The 14,112-nt window shown below is 36.8% G+C and overlaps 1 protein-coding gene across 1 annotated transcript in view; it reads right to left on the minus strand.

Moving 5' to 3' along the window:
• The window catches only part of LOC307169381 (uncharacterized protein), a 301,523-nt gene that overhangs the window by 127,518 nt on the left and 159,893 nt on the right, over positions 1-14,112 (minus strand). The gene's annotated exons all lie outside the window — the stretch shown is intronic.

Consider the following 14,112-nt stretch of genomic DNA (forward strand, 5'->3'; position numbering starts at 1 on the left):
GGCTTTGAAAAACAAGAACAGATAAAAGAGAAGAGATGAGCAAAAACATAACAACAACTACACCTGACTTCCAGCCACAGCCTTAGATTAAATTAACTTTAAATCAAAGAACACATTAAATCTCTCAAAATATCAGCAGAAGATGATTAAACATTTCCAAAAACAACATAACAGCTTATTACTAACCAGTTTGACTTATTTTCTCTCATACATCTACAAAAGTTCTTATTTTTGTTTTAGCTCTAATGCTAATGGTTACCATTATGGTGATTAGTGTTATCTTTAGTTGAGCTTTTCACCTTGATTTTGTTTTAGTTCTGTTTTCTCTGGCTGCTGTAACAGTGTGTTTATAAAACACATTTACCGTAGCAAAGGAAGATAAGACATAATGTGACCGGGTGATGATAGCTAACTATTGATGTTAATATAATCATCAGGCTGATTCCCTGATCTCATCTGAGGATGAAACATAAGTCTGTAGTGCCATGAATGGGAACTTTAGCAAAATGTTCTTAGAGCATATTTTTGGGATAGTACTGATACTTTCCATGGGAAATGCATTCCAATCTAGTTGGACGCACTGGGCCCTATTTTAATTTAAGTGCACGGTCTAAAGCGCAAGGCACAAGTGCACTAAGGGTGTGTCCGAATCCACTTCTGCTAGGTTAATGACAGGAAAAATGGTCGGTGCGCCCGGCGCATGGTCTAAAAGGGTAGTCCCTATTCTCTTAATGAGTAATGGGTGTGTTTTGGGCGTAACGTGAAATAAACCAATCAGAGTCTAATCTCCCATTCCCTTTAAAAGCCAGTTGTGCTCGCGCCATGGCGGATTGCTATTTACGGTTATGGTGGAATTTGCAAGGGGAAAAACCGAACGTGTCTCCAGAGCGCAAATGGACATCTACGGGACAAGCCGGAGTCCACCATATCTATGTGTGCACAATATTAATCTTTTACATTTTAATCCTTTTATTTGTAATATTTGGCATGTTTGTGTGCTGTTGCGCGTCCCTGTGTATGTAATCAACAGAGTGTATGAGCGTTGTGGACCCGCCTGAAGAAGCACATTAATAATGCACCCTTTAAATAACAAAACAAAATTAAAGCTGCAAGCAGCGATGAAAGGGCCCTCGCACCCGTGCCATCAACACTCGGTGGCTTTAGGAAGGCAGAGCATGGTTGGGAAATGTACATTTAAGGAGGTATATATAGTAAGAGTATGTCAAAGTCAGTTACAAAATGTTTTGTATAATGGTGATAATAGCATGCTTCATGACTCAGCTAAGTGTTGCTAGCATGTTCAGTCTGTTTCTAGCATGCTTAGTACACAATAATTATGTGGTTAGTACTGCATTACTGTGTTAACCATGTCAGTTTCTGTTGCCAGTAGGTGGCGTTATGACTATAACTGAATATGAGCATGGATGTGTGTTCAGGACAGAACTCTTATCAAACATGTGAAGTTTGGTGCAAATTGGACATTGCCTTCTTGAGTAACAACAAAGTCATGTTTCATTGAATTAGCATTCTTTAGAACTTAGCTAAGCATTGTTAGCATGTTTTAACATGTTGCTAGAACGGCATCAACGTGTTAAACATGTCACTTCCTGTTGCCAGTTGGTGGCGCTATTACTATAACTGAACATTCTCATGTAGATGTGTTCAGGCCATGACTCTTATCAAAAGTGTGAAGTTTGGGGCAGATTGGACATTCCATGCCTGAGTTACAGCAAATTCCTATTTAATTGCAATAATAGCATGCTTTAGCACTTGGCTAAGAGTTTGCTAGCATGTTTTAGCATGTTTCTAGTATGTTGTTAGCATGTTTAACACTTGCTGGCACTTTTTTATATGTTATTAGGAGTCCACAACAGTGTTAAACATGTCACTTCCTGTTGCCAGCAGGTGGCGCTATGACTGTAACTGAATATAAGCATGGTCATGTGTTCAGGACAGAACGCTTATCAAAAGTGTGAAGTTTGGGGCAGATTGGACATTCCATGCCTGAGTTACAGCAAATTCATATTTAATTGCAGTAATATCATTCTTTAGCACTTAGCTAAGTGTTTGCTATTATGTTTTAGCATGTCTCTAGTATGTTGGTAGGATGTTTAGCACCTACTGGCATTTTTTTATATGTTATTAGGAGTCAAGAACAGTGTTAAACGTCACTTCCTGTTGCCAGCAGGTGGCGCTATGACTATAACTAAATATGAGCATGGACATGTGTTCAAGAGATAACTCTTATCAAACGTGTGACGTTTGGGGTAGATTGTACATTGCCTTCTTGAGTAACAACAAAGTCCTGTTTCATTGAATTAGCATGCTTTAGCACTTAGCTAAGTATTGCTAGCATGTTTTAATATGTTTCTAGCATGTTTAGAACTCAATGGCATTTTTAACATGTTGCTAGAACGGCATCAACGTGTTAAACATGTCACTTCCTGTTGCCAGTAGGTGGCGCTATTACTATAACTGAATTTGAGCATAGGCATGCGTTCAGGCCATGATTCTTATCAAACATGTGAAGTTTGGGGCAGATTGGACGTTCCATGCCTGAGTTACAGCAAATTCCTATTTAATTGCAGTAATAGCATGCTTTATCACTTAGCTAAGTGTTTGCTAGCATGTTTCTAGTATGTTGCTAACCTGTTTAGCACTTGCTGGCTCTTTTATATATGTTATTAGGAGACCACAACAGTGTTAAACATGTCACTTCCTGTTGACAGCAGGTGGCGCTATTACTATAACTGAATATTCTCATGTAGATGTGTTCAGGCCATGACTCTTATCAAACGTGTGAAGTTTGGGGCAGATTGGACATTCCATGCCTGTGTTACAGCAAATTCCTATTTAATTGCAGCAATAGCATGCTTTAGCACTTAGCTAAGTGTTTGCTAGCATGTTTTAGCATGTTTCTAGTATGTTGTTAGCATGTTTAGCACTTGCTGGCACTTTTTTTATATGTTTTTATATGTCCACAACAGTGTTTAACATGTCACTTCCTGTTGCCAGCAGGTGGCACTATGACTGTAACTGAATATGAGCATGGTCATGTGTTCAGGACAGAACGTTTATTAAAAGTGTGAAGTTTGGCGCATATTGGACATTGCCTTCTTGAGTAACAACAACATCCTGTTTCATTGAATTAGCATGCTTTAGCACTTAGCTAAGTATTGCTAGCATGTTTTAACATGTTTCTAGCATGTTTAGACCTCAATGGCATTTTTAACATGTTGCTAGAATGGCATCAACGTGTTAAACATGACACTTCCTGTTGCCAGTAGGTGGCGCTATTACTATAACTGAATATTATCATGTAGATGTGTTCAGGACAGAACGCTTATCAAAAGTGTGAAGTTTGGGGCAGATTGGACATTCCATGCCTGAGTTACAGCAAATTCCTATTTAATTGCAATAATAGCATGCTTTAGCACTTAGCTAAGAGTTTGCTAGCATGTTTTAGCATGCTTCTAGTATGTTGTTAGCATGTTTCGCACTTGCTGGCACTTTTTTATATGTTATTAGGAGTCCATAACAGTGTTAAACATGTCACTTCCTGTTGCCAGCAGGTGGCGCTATGACTATAACTGAATATGAGCATGGCCATGTGTTCAGGACAGAACTCTTATCAAACGTGTGAAGTTTGGGGGAGATTGGACATTCCATGCCTGAGTTACAGCAACTTCCTGTTTCATGGCGAAACATCGAAATTTGTAAGGCCGCCGAGGACCCGCCCTTCGACGAAAACTCAAGATCTTCGCAATTTAACGTCGCAAAGGCCTTAAGATTACACTCACCAAATTTGAAGATGATCAGATTAAAACTGTAGGAGGAGTTCGTTAAAGTACGAGGCCTGAAAATGGCAAAAACTGCACAAAAATCTGAGAGGAAGTTCAAAATGGCTGACTTCCTGTTGTGTTTAGGGCTATGCTCCAAGAGACTTTTTTTGTAGGTATTAGGTCATTACACGTATGTACCGAATTTCGTGCACGTACGTGGAACGTTGCAGGAGGCGCACTCCGTTGAACTTTTATAGGTGGCGCTATCGAGCCATTTTGCCCCGTCCAATTCTGAAACCTATATCAGATGTAAATTTTCGCCAGTTCTGACGCGTGTGCAAAGTTTCGTGAGTTTTCGCGCATGTTTAGGCCCTCAAAAATGCAATTCAATGCGGAGAAGAATAATAATAATAATTAAAGCTGCAAGCAGCGATGAAAAGGGCCCTCGCACCCCAGCCACCGCCACCCGGCGCCTTTAGGAAATGCCTTAAGATTACACTCACCAAATTTGAAGAGGATCAGATCAAAACTGTAGGAGGAGTACGTTAAAGTACAACATCAGGAAATTACGAAAAATGTCCAAAATCTAGGAGGAAGTTCAAAATAGATCACTTCCTGTTGTGTTTAGGGCTATGCTCCAAGAGACTTTTCTGTAGGTATTGGGTCAATACATGCATGTACCAAATTTCATACCTGTACGTGAAACCAGGAGCCGGGGCAAAATGTGGGGGCAATAATTTACCGAATTTGCCCCCCCCAATTCTGAAAACCATATCACATGTAAATTTTCACCACTTCTGAGGCGTGTGCAAAGTTTCATGATTTTTCGAGCAAGTTTTGTATTTGCCACACTTCCTGCTACCAGCAGGTGGCGCTATTGCTATAACCAAATATGAGCATGGTCATGTGTTCAGGACAGGACTCTTATCAAACATGTGAAGTTTGGGACAGATTGGAAATTGTATGGCTGAGTTACTGCAGGCTGTCTGTGGTTGCCTAGCAACATCGGAACTGCATTCAACATTAATATTGAACTTATCTGATCATATCACCAGAAGGCCGAAATTGGGTGAACGTTTGTCAGGCCGCCGAGGGCACACCCTTCGACGAAAACTCTAGATCTTCGCAATTTAACGTCACAAAGGCCTTAAGATTACACTCACCGAATTTGAAGAGGATCAGATCAAATCTGTAGGAGGAGTTCGTTAAAGTACAACATCAGGAAATTACGAAAAATGCCCAAAATCTAGGAGGAAGTTCAAAATAGCTCACTTCCTGTTGTGTTTAGGGCTATGCTCCAAGAGACTTTTCTGTAGGTATTGGGTCATTACATGTATGTACCAAATTTCATACCTGTACGTGAAACCAGGAGCCGGGGCAAAATGTGGGGGCAATAATTTACCGAATTTGCCCCCCCCCAATTCTGAAAACCATATCACACGTAAATTTTCACCACTTCTGAAGCGTGTGCAAAGTTTCATGAGTTTTCGAGCATGTTTAGGCCCTCTAAAAAGCGATTCACTTTGGAGAAGAAGAAGAAGAATAATAATAAACGGAGCAAAAACAATAGGGTCCTCTCACCATCGGTGCTCGGGCCCTAATAATAAACAGAGCAATTCCAAGAGGGTCCTCACACCATCGGTGCTCGGGCCCTAAATACTGCGCCATTGACTTTAGACCAGGTTTTTGTTGGTCAATGGCGCAGTCTATTTCAGATGCCTCAAAATAGCAACGCGCCAACAATGCACCTGAACACACCTGAACATACCTGAACACACCTCGTTTTCAGACCAGCAGCCCATGGGCGCACAAATGGGCACACTTGCTAAATAGGGCCCACTGTTGCAAAACAAAGACTTTTTTCCACCTTGAAACAAGTCTCATCTCAATCTGATCTCATTCTGAAGCTGAAAAATGAACAGTGAGATGTTGATCATACAAAACATCCAGACATGTGTGTGTGTGTGCTTTCGTGTTTGTTTTGCTTGTGTTAAGGCAGACAGCAACAAGACGGTGGGTTTGTTTAGTCTCATAAACATTGAACAACAACCTCAACAGAAAGAAAGTCAAGAGATGTTCAGATACAACCATAATCACAGAGAGACAAATGGATAAGCAGATATGAGTGAGGGACGACGTGTCTCTCTGCTCGTGTGACTTTCGTGTTTTCTGGTTTCTTGTCGTGTTGTGTTGGTTTAGACAAACATGGATTCAAAGACGAATGAACCTCAGACAGACAGAAAATGACAGAGGGTTTATAAATTAAAGCAGGTCAAAACTTAACACAACACACACACACACACACAAATATCACATAGACACGCCATATGTCACACACACAGGACATTAAATTAGCTGTAAATACAGAGAGAAAGAAAGAGGGGACAAGTAAGGGAACATTCTCAGAACTTTAACTAATATTCTGTTAAGGTTCTCTTAAAGCTGTGAATAAACATTCTCTAGTAAAATTATTAAAACATTTGTTCAAAGTAATTTTAACTTTAATAATGTTCTTAAAATGTTAGCACAAAAACATTATTTTTATTTGGTACGAACATGACTTTAACTTTTTCACATAATGCATATTCAAATTAACAGAGTATGGAAGAAGCAAGTGACCTCAATTGATTTATTTTTTTAAACATATTTAATATCTTAAATGTTCACTGGGACATTTGAAGTGTAAAATGTATTGATAAAGAGTTACAGTAAGTCTTGAGAATTTTGTTTAGCCTGTCATTGGAAGATGATCTTAAGATTATCATAAACTTCTGGTACTTCTCATGCGGACTTCCCAACATACTTATGTATATGTCAAGTGATTTAAAAAGTGAGTTAAAAGTGTTTAAATTATTAGTATTTTTCTTCAACACACCTATCTTTTCACTTCAGAAGACATTGATTCATCCACTGGGGTTTTATGGATTACCGTCACAACCGATGTGTGTAGTTTTATTAAGCTTCAACTGAGTGGCATTTTTAATTTCCTAAAAAAAATAATTTGTGTTTATCTGAAGAAAGATGGGGAAAGCATGAGGGTGAATAAATGCTGAGTACATTTTCCTTTTTGTTTGAACTATCCCTTTAACTTTTCTTTTGTAGTATTTTTAAATTATATAGAGAAAATTAACACGTTTCAATGGTAAGAAAACAAACCAAGCTTTCAAGAATTTCAAATTTCAAGACTGTGTAAGAACGCCAAAACAGTTGGTGTGTTTTGAGGCAGTGCACTGGGGCTCTTTTAGGGCCTATGAGGTTTTTATTGGCCTCTAAAGGCGCAACTGTATCTCAGCACCATAATATCATACACACATGGGGCTCTTTGTGTGTGTAAATGACAAACACCCTGGAGCTCAGGGTTTCCACATCAACACCACTCCTTACCAGTCAATGAAACACATCAGGCATCAGATCAAAATACTGATAAACAATCAAACTGAATGCCTGTGTGTGATTCAGAAACATTATGATGACAATATCTATCAAAAAGCATTTTGTCCATATACCACAAAACACACTACACAATGCTATAATACATACAATACAAAAGAAAATGTAAAAAAGAAAAGATAAATGCAAATCTGTCTGCAGGTCTGGGAGGTCCTGACAAACCAGTATAACAGGACAAAGACATCAACATCACATCTAAATAACTAAACAATTCTGTCTCATTGTTTTTATTATATCAAACTTTTTTTAATGGTGTGTAAATGTATGTGTGTAATTCCATGTTAGCAATGCAATGTAAAACTTTTACCAAGCCAACAAAGCCACTTGAATCTTGAATCTGTTACTTATAACATTGTAAAACAATAGATGTATAGAACAAAACAAGTGTATGTGTGCCAATGAATTCAAAAAGTTAAATTAAATAAAAAACAAGAAACATACACAACCAAACCTAAATGCTGATACTGTATGTGTGGCTATAGACAAGCCAAGTATGGAAAGTCTGTGAGTTTGAGACTTTTGTTTTCTCTCTCTTTCAGTTTCTCTAGGTCAGAATGAGGATGTTACTGGTGACACAACATACTTGCCTACTCACTCACCCTCTTATCTAGTCTGACAACAATCCTGTCTATTTGTTTTTCTCCTCCCATCAGTCTCTATCTCCTCCCATCTGATCATCAGAGAATATCAGCCTCAGTCTCTCAGAACTTGTTTAGTCTGTCAGGATGAAAACACGAGAGAGGAACTATGAAGCAGAAATGTTTCACTTGAGGATTAGGATCCAGAACACAACCTTTTCCTAGAGGAGTTTAAGAAATGACACGTCCCTCTCATTCTCATGTAAGTCTGAGTACATTTACTCAATTCCTTCACTGCTGTTCATTTCACTCATAGGATCAAACATCTCAATAAACATAAGTGCGACTATAGCGACCTGCTGAAAAGACCAGCTCAGCTTATTTTTTATTATTATGTACATTACTTGGCTATTTTTCAGTGAAACTAGCAATATTTTGTTATCTAACCAATGAAACGGGAAGCTTTTGTCATGTCTTTTATTGATAATTAAAGTCCAGGCATGACAGACAGATGAATGGAGATACAATGAATGAGATCAGAAACATGTTCGATATTATTAATGGTGAAAATGGAGTAGAAGATCAAGAGTCTTGAATATACTGTAAATTTGGGAAAGATTAATGAATATCGGCACGTCTGTTGACGTCACTTCCATCTGATAACATCCATAAAACACATGGCATACGGAAATAGAAGAGTTTACAAATCTATCTGTTCAAAAGTAGTATTTCATCCAGATTATAGAAATATTGATGTGCAAAATAGTCAAATAAAACGCCGCAGATACAAACTTGATTTATGAGCCCTATAGGGGGGTATGTGGATGTGTTCTATGTTGGTCTTATATGAATTAGCCACAGTTGGCTGTGACTAATGAACAGGTAAGTTTGATGAATTCTGAATGAAATGCTATTTGTAAATGTCATGCTTGTTAGCAATGACCGTCTGTTGCTCATATTTGTGTTTGGCCTGCTGTGTTTTTGTTGTCAAATGCTTTATTTAAACTAGAATTAAAACTGAAACCTTTTAAGCATCAATACATTAAACATGAATCGGTTAATTAATGATTATCAGGTTTATCTGCTCTAACTATTATTTTGATTGATTTGTTATTAGCATTTTGTATTACCGTCTTTGTGTCCCGGTGCACGTGCAGGTAGTTTTAGATTGTAGTTTGATTTTGCTAGTCTTACAGTGACCAGTAGGGTAAGATGTGTGAAGACGCTTCCCTTCAATAACATTTACTGCCAAATTGGAACATATTTAGAGAAGAGTTTAGCATGTACAGGATAATGATGCAGCATTCAATATATGAAGACTTCAGATGCAAAAGCCTCTAAGTCCGTCTAACGTTTTTCTTTAATATTAACATTTTTATCAGGCTCCTATAGACCTTATGCGCCAGAGAAACGAGGGCGCCGCCATCTTTAAAATATTGTCTTTGAACTTACGTTTTTGCGGTCGCTCTGTATATTCCTATGGCATTGCTGTCCAGGAGTAATTAGCTTTTGAAGTGGATTTAATTAATGTAAAGTTAACTAAAGTTATCATGAGATTGTAATGTTTAAAGCAGATGTCATAACAAATGTCAGTAGACCGGGAAGATTTTAAAACGAGCCGTTCATTCATAAATACGCAAGATCGCTGTGAAAATACAGATCGGAAGTCAAAAGACAACGAGCGCAGCGCTGAAAAGGGGCGGGGCTACATAGCCTATAGGTTTATGAATGGTTTCTGAATGGACTGGCTGGGATTTAGTGAGTTTGTATTTTATGAACGTATACAGAGAGCATTCACTCAATATTATTATCTCATTTTTGACATGGCTTTTACAGGCTTTTGCATCGGAGGTCTTCATATTATTAAAGAGAATAGATACATGTATTAATTTACTCAACTAATGAATCTTGACAATTTATTTGAATAATGATTAATAAATCAAATGACAGAATCCCATTCATAAAACAAAAAACAAACAAAACAATATACAGATGACCTCTGCTTGTATATCTTATGAGGCAAGAAAGATGAATTGGGAAAGCAACAGATTTATTTCATTTAGCAAATAACAAAAATAACAAAGCCAGGTCTTACCTACAGTAATGATTGATTATGCACAAACATACCCAATTGACATCTAAACTTTTGAAGTCCATGTTACACAATAGAATAGTTTAAAATTCAGTAGGCCTACTATTTGCTCACCCTTTTGTTGCAATGCTATATGACCTTTTTTTTTCGTTTTCGGAACCATGACGACGCGTCTCCACTTCCTTCCACTGTAAAAAAGAAAAAAGGTCAAAATATTCCAGAAATGGTCATTTCTGATTAAGTAATTTGGAGCCGAGTCTGCACAGTAGTTATCCTGAGGTGGAGCCGTGGGATCAAGACTCCCTCTCCCGCAAACTCAATCGCAAGCACAGCTGTCAATCATGAAGTTACACCCTGTTTTTATAGCATCAAATAACTAGGCTATCTAAAATCAAACTTATTGGGAAAACAAACACTTGAACATACGTCTGCGTGATACTACCCGAAATGACAGAAACCATATTTGAAAAAAAGTTGTAATTGGATTATTTTTTTTAATTTTTTTTTAGATTGGCTCACGTTTAAGATCTCTCCTTCTGCATGTAATAGGCTACTGCAGTTAGCCACCAGGGGGGATCAAAATGCTTTCTTTGGGTTTGACTCTTTTTTTTTACAGTCTATGGTTTGACTATACTGAGCAGAGGGTTTGCCTTAGCAGGCAGTTCATAGGGCCAATTAAAAAAACACATTTGAAAAAGAAAGGGGGGGAAAACACAAAATCCTGTATGCAATGGAACTAGCTATATCATATGTTAGAAACAAAAAACAAGAACACACAGGATTTTTTTTTAAAATGAAGTAGAAAGGTTTGATTTGACAATGAAAATTCTTAATATCTTAATATTTTAGGAACTAATACTGGATTACATGGCAAAAAAATACTGTATGTTTGACATACAAGGTGGCAAAGAGCACATTTGCAGCTTGCCTTGAGGGATATGTGCATAGAAGTGAATGTGATTATAGGACAGGTTTCCTCTATCAACATCCTTGTTAGTCCTGCAACAACATCCCCATATCTAGCACTCAGATTTCAAGGCTGGGTTAGAGTTATAAGCTTGTACAGCATTGCTTATAACGTATGGTAATTTCCCTCAAATTTTAGGAGTATGATTCGGGTTTAGTGTACAAGTAGAGTTCAGGTTAACTGAAATATTTTTGACTGAAATGTTGTTCCTGGACAAACAAACAGCCAAAGCTGATCCAGTTTTGAACACATATTACTTAAAGCTGTTTAGTCTTTTTCTCTCTCTCCCATTTTTTAGTAGTAAGGACATTTTGGACCTCACAAGCACTAGCGGCCTTTGCTAATTGCTAAATGTTTCACCTGATTCACTTGAAATGCAACAGAAGGGGCCTTCACTTCACACAAACCAGGGTTGGAAATGTATGGGAAGGTGAAAATACCACCAAAAGTATTTAAAATGCCACCCCAAAAAATAAGGATATGGGGTAAGGAGGAGCCTCTTTCTGAATGTGGTTGTCTCACTGTTGTGTGGCGCCCTCTACTGGATAAACACCTGAACCAAATCTTTGAAATACAGTCTATACAGTGTCCTAACATATATTTGGAGACCTAAGCCACACTTTAAAAATGTATTTGCATTATTTAACAAAATATAGCATAAGCACACTGTAAGTGGCCCAGCCACACCTGTGCAAACAAAGTCACAACCAAACATGATGTAAGAAACCTCAAATGTGAACAAAGCCATAGACCCTCAGATATGATGATCCTCTTGTAAGGCACCCATTTTTACTTTGTAAAATTAAATTTAAATATATATATAGGCCTACATATCTGTAAAAATATTATCATGAAAATATTTTCTAAGTTTCTAAGTTTCCAACAAGAAAAGATTAATCTTTTAATTCATGTTTTTTTCTTCTTCTCTCTTTTGTTTTAGTTGAGTTGCATGCACACACACACACACACACACACACACACACACACACACACACACACACACACAAGGATATGTTGAATAGGCTTATCAATTTTTGGCCTGTTTTTGATGTGCATGATGCCTCCTGCCATTTAATGGCTGTTTAGTAAAGCTTTTGATTGGCTCTTGTTTGAATTTGCAGAGGACCATATCTGCTAATGACATCATGCACATTGCCACTGAAATCTTTAGGCTGTTTTTATCACTCATGAGTCATGGTGGTCACTCTAAACAGGGTTTAGGCTGCAACAGAAAACAGCTTAAAGGAGCTTTCACCCACTGAATTGTTCATTGCGTTCCACCTTCGGACTAAAACTATACCTGTGCAGAAGTTCTAAAATTGACCAGAATTCTAAAGTTAATAAAAATGTTATGCCTGAAATATTTAATAAATATCATACAGCTGTTAATTCTGATCCTCAAACTTGATTGGTCAGCAGCACTGGGAGATTTCTCTGTTAGTATCACCCTGCTTGTCCGTTTGCAGCAATAGGCCTCATATTTACAGACTGCATTGTGAATGTTCATTTTATGTTCAATTGATTTTTTCACATAGTTTCAGCACTTCTAGTATTATTTTTGTGTAAGCATTTATTTCATTGGTTGAAGCCTTTGAGAAAGACCCTAGATTCATGTGAAATGGCTTTGACAGATTCAGTTTCCTGGACATTCACAGCAATATAAACTTCGGTATAAGTGTTGTAAATATGCTTTATGCGTTAACACACTTGGCAAGTAAGTGGGCACTAAATGTGCAGACCAAGTAAACAAACAAAGCTAGCATGCTGCAATGTGTCTGTTTCCACTTGAGGTTTAGACAACCGTGAGAACTGAGATACATAAACTTACAGGTTTTGGAAAAACACTGCACTCGGTTAACAGTAAAACCTCCACTCTAGACAAAGGTGAGAGTCTTTAGCTGTGCCCAAGCCAGTGGAACATGTTTATGGTTTTGGTTTAGCACTTCAGTTAAAAACACCACTGCATAGTGTTACTTTTTTACCTAACAAATTGCAATATATAGAACAACTATATATATATATATATATATATATATATATATATATATATATATATATATATATATATATACTTTTTTCTCTTTTTCATTTTTTTTTTTTTTAGTTTAATATTGATTTACAATGAATCTGGAAATGGTGCTTAATGTATGTCTGTGTTCACTTCATAAAGTCATAAACGCCAATCAATATGAATATCAATATGGAAATGATTTAATATGACACTGAAATTTCATTAACTTGTCCTTGTTATTAAAGTAAAATGCTGTTTACATGAAGTATAGGAAAATGCCTACTATTACTAGAGGGACTAATACCAGCTAAAGAACTTTTTTGTAGATTATTAAAGTGACATTCTCAAACACACAAACACACACACAAAAAATATATATTTTTTCAAAATGAAGCAGCTTTATAATAAAGGTAAATTATAACTGAAAGGCTGGACTGTTTTCTGAGAACAAATGTGTTTTCCTAAATGTTTCCTAAAGTTTTCACATGGGATTTAAATATTATTTTATATGAATTATATATTATTTATATATTGTGAAACTAATTAAGTTCATGTAGATCTAAGAATGGAAAGTGTTAAAGGCAGTCATATCAATATAATTTTGAGCATGAGTCAAAAATAAGTACATTCAAAGGGATAGTTCACCCAAAAATGGAAATTGTCATCATTTATCCACCCTCAAGTTTTTCCAAACCAGTATGAGTTTCTTTCTTCTGCTGAACACAAAAGAAGATATTTTGTCTATGTCGGTAACCAAACAGTTGATGGTAGCCATTGACCACTATAGTAGGAAAAAATAAATAAGTCAATGGCTACCGTCAACTGTCTGGTTACCGACATTCTTCAAAATGTTCAGCTGAAGAAAGAAACTCATACAGGATTGGATTAACTTGAGAGTGAGAAAATGAGAAAATGAACATTTTTTTAAATTATTTTTGGGTAAACTATCCCTTTAAAGTAAAAGAATGAGAAAATCGAGAAAATATTTCTGCCATTCATTTGCGAGCACATTTCTTCTTATTATTTGAATACCTAAATATACTCAGATGTTTTCTCAATATAAAATGCATTTAAAAAAAAAAACAAAAAAAAAACAACAACAACAGACACAAAAAAAAAAAAAATGAGAAGAAAAAAAACCCCTGAGTGCTGAGTTAAAGAAAAGTAGGTTGACAAGCCACAAAATTTCACAAGAGAAGACTTTATCATCTTATGGTCATATAACTGATTCT

This window comes from Squalius cephalus (assembly GCF_949319135.1).
Source record: "Squalius cephalus genome assembly, chromosome: 13".
NCBI classification, from domain to species: Eukaryota; Metazoa; Chordata; class Actinopteri; order Cypriniformes; family Leuciscidae; genus Squalius; species Squalius cephalus.